Here is an 8491-nt window from a genome sequence, read left to right as displayed (position 1 = left end):
GATTCCTCTATATTTGAAGATCAATCTAAAAGTGATCAGTATCCTTTTGGCTTGCTCAGTCATCGAGAGCTTAGCTCCCTGGCAACAGTTTTCTCCTCATGCTTTTAACTTTTATTCATAAAATCAATTTTTAGGTTAAAACTCTTTTTTTTTGCACGTAACTTTAAAAAACTTTCAAGGTAAATAAGTCCTTTAATATTTCAGTGACCATTCAAACAAATTCCCGCTTTTTTCTTCTCGTCCATGGGATCCCCGTTTCAATTTACCCCTAGACACTACCCAAACCTTAGTTTTGTTTCTGGGTACTTGTATGATAAACGCCCTACCGCTCAAGTTGTTCATTCATTGACACGTTATAGTATATAGTAAATTCTTCGATGCATTCATTCATTGACGCATGGATAGTATATGCCTTTCGGCATATACTATCATTAATATGAGATATAAACAAATAGATGCAAAGCAGGTAAAAAAAAAAATTGGGGCATATAAAAATACTGGAATATAGAAATTAAAAAAATAGAATGAATTTAGAAAACTGAAGTATATTCTAGAAACAGTACACTATCCGCTTTTTCAATCACCAATACAAATTTTGGGAAAAGCATAGTTTTGGCCACTAAAAAAAAGAAGAAACATGCAGTCGGAATTTTTAAAAGCTATTTCCTTTACTACAAAAATGTAGAAGGCTATTATTAAGGCTATTTTGCCATCAAATGAATTTGAAAAAAAAGTCAAATAAAAACATATAATTTTAAAAACAGTTATGCTAAAAATTCTTCAATCCACAAATAAGCGTCATTGTTGATTTAATCATTCATGCTGGTCCTACAAATAAGAAGCCCAATAGAGATGATGTAAGTTAGATCTGTGAAAATCTATAATGGTCCTATAAGCCCAATAGAGATGATTTAAGTTAGAAATGTGAAAATCTTGCAGTACGATTTAAGAACCATAAAATTGTGACAAAATATATCGCTCACTCTATTGAAAAACCACTGATAATTATTTACTTTTTGTCCCTGGGGCTCATCGAAGCCAAACATAACGTTTCGTCAAAGCGTTAATGCAACCATTTTAATAAGAAAGGTTGAAATATTAAGAATATGTCTCCAAAAGTGACGCAACTACCTCAACCCCACCTAATGGTCCAAAGTTATGAAGAGTTGCTCATTTTTAAAGAATGATTAACAAAAAAAAAATCAAGGCATGTTTAAAAAAATTTAATTGAGGACTTGTTTATGTTGTTTTATTTATGCAAAGGGGAGCCTACAGAAGGGGAGAATTTTAATCCTGTATTACTATGCTGTTATCGGACTTACACATACTGGCACAATTTAGAAATAGCTAAATATTCGGAGGTGGCCTAAAATGACACAAATTCATATGAAAAACAATTTAAAGAAAAAAAGACGATGAGCTGAGGAAAACGAGTCTAAAAAAGATTTGCATACATGACAACTGCAGCAACTCAAAAAGCATTTATCATTTCAATTATGCCCGTGGAAATTCCCCCAAAAAATGACTGTATAACAAGCACCAAATACTATACATAAGCAAAGGGAATGTTTCATGACTTACAGACCTTTCCCCAGGGGCTCTGGGGTGTCATGCGATCGCCACTGGGGAAAACAAACAAACCAAAAAAATAAATAAACACGCATCCGTGATCTTTCTGTTGGCAAAAAAAAAAAAAAAAATTCTACATTTTTGTAGATGGGAGCTTGAAACATCGACAATAGGATAAGCTGAATGTAGTTGTGTGATTTTAATTAATATTCCTTCACTTTCAGGGGGTGTTCCCCCCTTTTTCAAAAACAGGTAAATTTCCTCAGGCAGGTAGCTTTTAATGGGTGATACTTAATGAACCTTATGTCTTCGGAATCGGTATAAAACGCCGATTCTTTTGATATATCTATCGATATCAAAATTCCATTTTTTAGTTTTGGTTACTATTGAGCTGCATTGCTCATTACTTACAGTTCATAAATATAGAATTGCTTCTATTTATAATACCATACTGAATTCTCGTTATTTCCGCTTTTCTATATATTTCTTTTAACCAGCTCCGAAAATAGAGTTTACATGAAGGTACTCAGGATTATTACTAAAATTAGCTGCATTTCATGCAGCACCAGTGCTAATTGTAGGACATTTGTGTCTGCATCAGCACGCTGCACAAAATGTCAACGGCAAGCAGAAAAAAGTGAATTTGAACAATATATGTATATTTTTCTCACATTTAGAAATTTTGCATGCACATATAAGTGGTGTCAACCTATACTTGTTTTCTATAGTAATCAGTTTTAATGTGCAGTACTAGAAGACCAAGCTTTGTTTGGTTAAGCGAATTTTAGTTATAAAAGCACTATTCATTTTACCCCCCCCCCCCCTGGGAATGGTCCCATACTCTGATTCACACAAGATAAGGCTTTTGTGTAATTTTTCTAGATCTTTTTTCTAAGCAAAGATACAAAGAGGAAGGTAATTTTCAAACTCTATGTGTCAATTTTTCCCCTCCAATTGGTATCCCTGGAAAGTTTTAATTCATCCAAGGTTTCTACCGCAATGCAGCATGGAATGATTTAGATTTTCTTGATATTTTTTTATCAGACAACGCCTGATGGGTAATTTAATAATTCTAACTTTATTTTTTGAATACTTTTCAATTGAAAATACGATTGCTATTTTAAACGTGGGAGAAATTTCCATGGGGGGGGGGATTTTCTGTGGAGGAGAATTTCCACACAGGGGTGGAGAGAATTTTCCAAAGGAAATTTGACTGCAGTTTTTTCATTGGGTGCCATACGAAACTTGTATGATTTCCATATTAAGTCGAATTTATACAAAGCGATTAAACGTGAAAAAAACATTTTATAAATGGGCCCGTAATTACTATATGGCACTTTATGACGGCTGTACCAAGTCAAATTTATAATAATAAAAAAAAACCAGTAAGATATAAGAATTAGCTTTCAAATGAGCCCTTAAACAGTCCTGTATGATGTTCCATTGCCCTGATGGTGACAAAAAAAAGGCAGCAGGAAAAAAGAAGACATATCAGTTCTGCCCAAGCAATGAGGTGATTTTGCTTCTTGTTCAAGGAGGGGTCCTGTAAAAAATTCCGATAATGGCGAGTCAAAGGTGTACTTTTTAGTTTGCTAAGACGCCGTTTTCAAATCATATGCAACTGACTAATGCAATCAGGATCGTTACTAGCCAAAATGTTTGGGGGGGGGGGAGCAAGAGATTTTACCTACTGGCTGGTCATTTTTACCGACTGTTTTTGTCAAAAATTACCATAATGTCCGTTTCGAAGACAATACGTAAAATCACTGCACGAGTCGGTAAAACCGCTGCATTTACCAACCGAGATTTAGATTTCGGTACGCATCGTGTCACTGTTTTAATGCTCATTATTTAAACAAAGTTTTTACTTCATAGTAAAAAAAAAAATCACGGCAGGAGTCGGTAAAACTGCTAAGTTTACCAACCAAGTTCGAAATTTCTGTAGATGACATGTCAGTATTTTCATGGTCTTTATTGAACCGAACAAAGGATTTTAGCGACGTAGAAAAAATCGTGGCGCAAAGCGCCATGATTTTAACGACTTCTATTTTTTTACAGAGTGACCAAAAACACTAGGGGGGTATCCCCCGCGCCCCCCCCCCATGTGTAACGGTCCTGGACGCAATGCGTGGGGCTATTGGAATAGTGTGTAGTTCAACTGCTAGATTTAGTCTCCTGTGCTGGGCGCGGGAGTTGAACGAAGGGGGATAGACAATTTAATATTAATGGTGAAGCTGGCAAAACAAGCCAAGCTTATATGAAATTCACCATCACCATAAACTTTTTCGCTATGCTACTGTTGTCTGCAGCAACTCATTAATTGACAATTTTAGTAAAGCCAAGCATTAATACTTAATTTTATGTTTGTTTGATGTGTGTTTCTTTATTATGTATTGCTTTTAATGTTTATCATGTATTCTATAATATGTTTCTGTTGTTTATTATGTATTGTGTAATATTTTGAAATTAACTGATTAGCGACTTTGCTAAATACTAACTTTTCTTCACTACTGCTTGAAGAAAAACGTGAGACTGAAGATTTAGGGCAGGCCAACGGTGCAACTAAGGAGGGACTCCCTACTCCAAAGTTCCAAGGTGTTGGCAAGCAGCACCAACACCTTAGAATTGTGTTTGTATTTTTAGCTTAATTTAGCTTATGTTTCAGTACCTGTTGGTACACCGGACGCTTTTTTCAGCACATTCTTTATATCCCCCCTCCCCCCCAAACCCAAGCTGCACACCTGCAGCAGGCAAATGCCACCTTTACTTTTTATCCAATGGGCGTTTAATGTCCATTATGAAATAATTCCCCAAAATAAGCTTCTAGACATCTTGGAAACACATTTAGGCTTTTATTTTTCACACATGTTCCAACACTCCTTTCCATTGAAGGATATTCAATGTCCCCTGATTCCATGAATGTGGACCCCTCTTGCACTATACATAACAGAAGTGAAATCAGACCAAGTAGATATATACCTAAAAAAAACTCAGTGAGCATGCACAGCCTAGTGACAACATCATATACTCACGTTCTATGCTTCACAAAAGAAATCAAAATAAAATATACAATTGAACTATTTGTGACAGCTCTAAGACTCCTTGCTACTGACTGTAGTTTTTTAGACATCTCAAACGAAATTATCAGACACAATTAGTCTTTTAGTCTCTTAGACACAAATTAGTCTTTGGCATGGATAGTGACAGAATAAGAGAAAGACTGTTAAGTGAAGGTAGTAAACTGATACTACAGAGAGTAGCTAAATTGAAGTAATCCGTAGTGTTCAAACATTAACAGAGTAAACATTAACTCAAGCCCAGATGAAAAATGAATGAAACACAAGTAAAATAAAGCCAGAAGTTGAAGACATACATAAAATAAGAGTTCCAACAGAGAAAAAAAACATCCAATTGATATCTTTGTGTCAACCCTTATTCCTGAGAAAACAAATACCCTGCAAGAAGCTAAATCTGTTTCCAATGCCAAACATCTTAAAAGAGCTTACAGAGTGAATAAGATGAGGCAGTGAATAAGATTGAAGTAAAAAAAACTCAGAGTGAAACAAAGAAGTCAGAGAATTGTCCAGCCTGAATTTAAAGTTCATTCTAATTATTAAATTAGTTCATTTGATGCTCTTGTCAGAGTAAGATGCATTTAAGATCACTGTATAGTGTACCTTTATGCGACCATAATACTTCAAGGATTATTGATATATTTAAAAATAATAATGATAATTTATTTATTACCCACTATGAACAAAAAGAAGTGGAGTACATAAAAAAAGCAAACTTGCACACTTAACAATTATTTATATAAAACGACGTAAATTATGGTGCGCAGTAAGACCTGCAGATTCCGACAGCTTTCCCGCAAGCACAGTCACTTTCCCCCGTAAACCAGGGAGGCCGAATCGCGATATTAGATGCTGGTTCCGGAACCACGGATTTGGTATGTGATGAGATGTAAAAGAGACAATGCAAGACAAGAAGGTATTAATAGTGCAATTGACATCTCTGGATCTTTGTGTCAACCAATATTCCTGAGAAAAAAAATACCCTGCAAGAAGCTAAATCTGTTTCCAATGCCAAACATCCCACAAGAGTTTACAGAAGTATGGTAGTGAATAAGATTGAAGCCAAAAAAACTGAGAATGAAAAAAAGAAGTCAGATAATTGTCCAGCATGAATTTAAAGTTCATTCTAATTTCTAAATTCGTTCATTTGGTGCTCTTGTCAGAGTAAGATGCATTTAAGATCTCTGTGTAGTGCACCTTTATGCAACCATAATACTTCAAGGATTATTGATATGTTTGGTAGGCTATGTGATAAGATGTAAAAGAAACAATGCTAGACAAGAAGGTATTATTAATAGTGCAATTGACATCTCTGGAGCTAGCTCTATCACAAAAACAGGAATGTCAATACTAGCTGCAGATTTTACAGCCAATTTTTGATACAGTACTGTATTTTAAAAGAAAATGGAAATAAGTTGGACAGTACTATTAATCAATTAAGAACTCTTAGTTTAAGGGTCAATAATCTGGAAACAAAAATATTTGCTGCAAACAAGTAAGATTAATAATACTCACGCATAAATAAAAAACATTGAAAATGAAAGGCCTTGCCTCAAACTAAAAATAAAAACATGTACTGATGATATAATGGAGTTTGGGAAAAATGAAGATAACGAATGAAATTGTGAGATTGGAAGCCACTAAGTTAGAAAATAACACTACACCTGGAATATAGATTAGGCAAAAGTTTTATTTACAGAGTTATAGATAAAAATGCCTGAAGTAAATTTTGCAATTACTAAGTATGATAGCAACCAAAGTTGGTGAAGGTGACACTGAATAAAAAAGATGACTAATGTGCCATAATGAAAAATGGTGGCAAGCTACAAGTATGACACTCTACGCATGGACGTAGGCAGCATCTTGTCTAGAGTGGAGCAGCCAATTCTATGATGGAGGGGAAGGGGGCTTATAAATACTTCTCGAGGCCCTTTGATTATAGGTCTTTAGAAACTCGTCATTCTATATTACGCTAAAACTCGACCTTTAGAATTTTCTATATTCCAATTTTCCCGCAATACTATAATATAATAGACCCACTATCCTACTTCCAAATTCCAGAAAACAGAAAAACCATAAAAGCGATTTGACACAAATCACATTATGGTTAGATAACAGCTTCTAGTTCTAAAAATTCAATTCAAAAGTCTAAAGTTGGGCAAAATTAAATATCAAAATGGGTATAGGGGATACCAGCCCATGTTTAGCCAAAGCAAATAATCTCAATATAAAAGCCTATGGGTACTTCTGGAGGATTATAAAAACTCTGACAGATAGCAGTGTATGTTTTTAAAGTGCCTGGCCTTGACTAATACTTTTACAAAAGTATCGGATTGGATCACGTTTTATGGTGATTGAATCTGGAATTTTGTTCAATTTTGTCTGAAGGCCTATGCCTAATTATGAATACTAGAGAAGCTGTAAACTCAACTTATATTCTCTTATTATTTGCCTGTCTTTTGGAAGCTTCTGAGACGTGCCATCTTTACCAGTTTGCTGTTAGCATTTTTTCATCCCGTGGGATGGCAAACTCCGAAGTTCGGCCACAATAGCCAGGGTATGTTCAGCATAACGAACCAAGGTGTCTGAGAGTGGGCTATACTAATAAAAGCTGTGTGAACAGCATATCTAGAGGTTGAAGGCAATCTCAAAACCCCAAACTTGATTATTTCTGGTGCTATTTAATCCTGTCAGACCAGTAGGTGAACTAAAATTCTTTTTTTTCCTGTTAAATTTCATTCAAGATAAAATGCTTAAAAGTAAAATAAGAGAAAAGAATAAATGTGGCTGACATCCAGAAGAAAAGAAAACAACAGTTTCTTCTGTCTTAGTTGACAAAAAGTGAGTCGAATTCTCTGGAACTGCCATGGGTGTCCCTAGAGGAATGCTGCAAGACTACATGAAACAAGTTGAGAAGCTGAATATCCCTCTAAAACCTGAGTTTCTTTACACCCTTTTACAACACATAATAAATATTTGCAGAGGAACAAGAAAAAAGACTACAATTACTTCAAAACGATAGCAGATATGAATTTCGACAGTACTCCCTAAGAAGCACATAAATTTGCATACAATGCCATTATTAAGAGTTTAAAAGTACTGGATAACTTGAAATGCAAAGGCAGTGGCGACAGCGGAGGAATTGCAGGTAAAGATTGGTACCGTCGTTTTATGAATCGCCAAAAAACATTGTCAGTAAGAATGCCAGAAGGTACAAGCTTATGACAGACAACTGCTTTCACCTGTCATTGTGTAGGAGCTTTCTTTAACAACCTGGAACGAGGTCTAGATAAATACATGTTCAGACCAAAGGATATTTGGAATGTTGATGAATTGGGTCTGGAAACATCCACAAGCCTGGTAAGATCATTGCACATTGAGGCCAGAAGTCAGTAGGGAAGGTCCCATCAGCAGAAAGAGGTCAGGTGGCCATGATTTGTACTGATGTTACTGCATCGGGAACACAGACCCTCCTCTACTTATTTCCCCAGGAAAACAGTGTCCGGAAATTTTACTCAAGGGAATTTCACTACGAACCAGCATGATCGGTTCAGAAAATACTTCTGGCTGGATGACTGTTTCTCATTCTTTGCTTTACTTGCAGCATTTTATCAATCAAGTCAAACCCTCCAAACAGTCACCTGTACTTCTGAAAATAGACGACCAGATCAGCCGATATACCATTGAATTGCTTCATTTAGCTAAAAATAATCGTGTTGTACTTTTAACTGTCCCTCCCCACACTTCTCACAAACTACAGCCTCTAGAAAGAATAGTAGAAAGGATGGGGCGCCTTAAGATCTACTACAACCAGGAGCCTGCAGGTTTTATGAACGCCCATAAATAGA

This window comes from Artemia sp. Qi Xiang Cuo, chromosome 4 (genome assembly GCF_049724085.1).
Source record: "Artemia sp. Qi Xiang Cuo chromosome 4, ASM4972408v1, whole genome shotgun sequence".
NCBI classification, from domain to species: Eukaryota; Metazoa; Arthropoda; class Branchiopoda; order Anostraca; family Artemiidae; genus Artemia; species Artemia sp. Qi Xiang Cuo.
The sequence above is the reverse complement of the archived record's forward strand: the minus strand, read 5'-3'. Positions refer to the sequence as shown.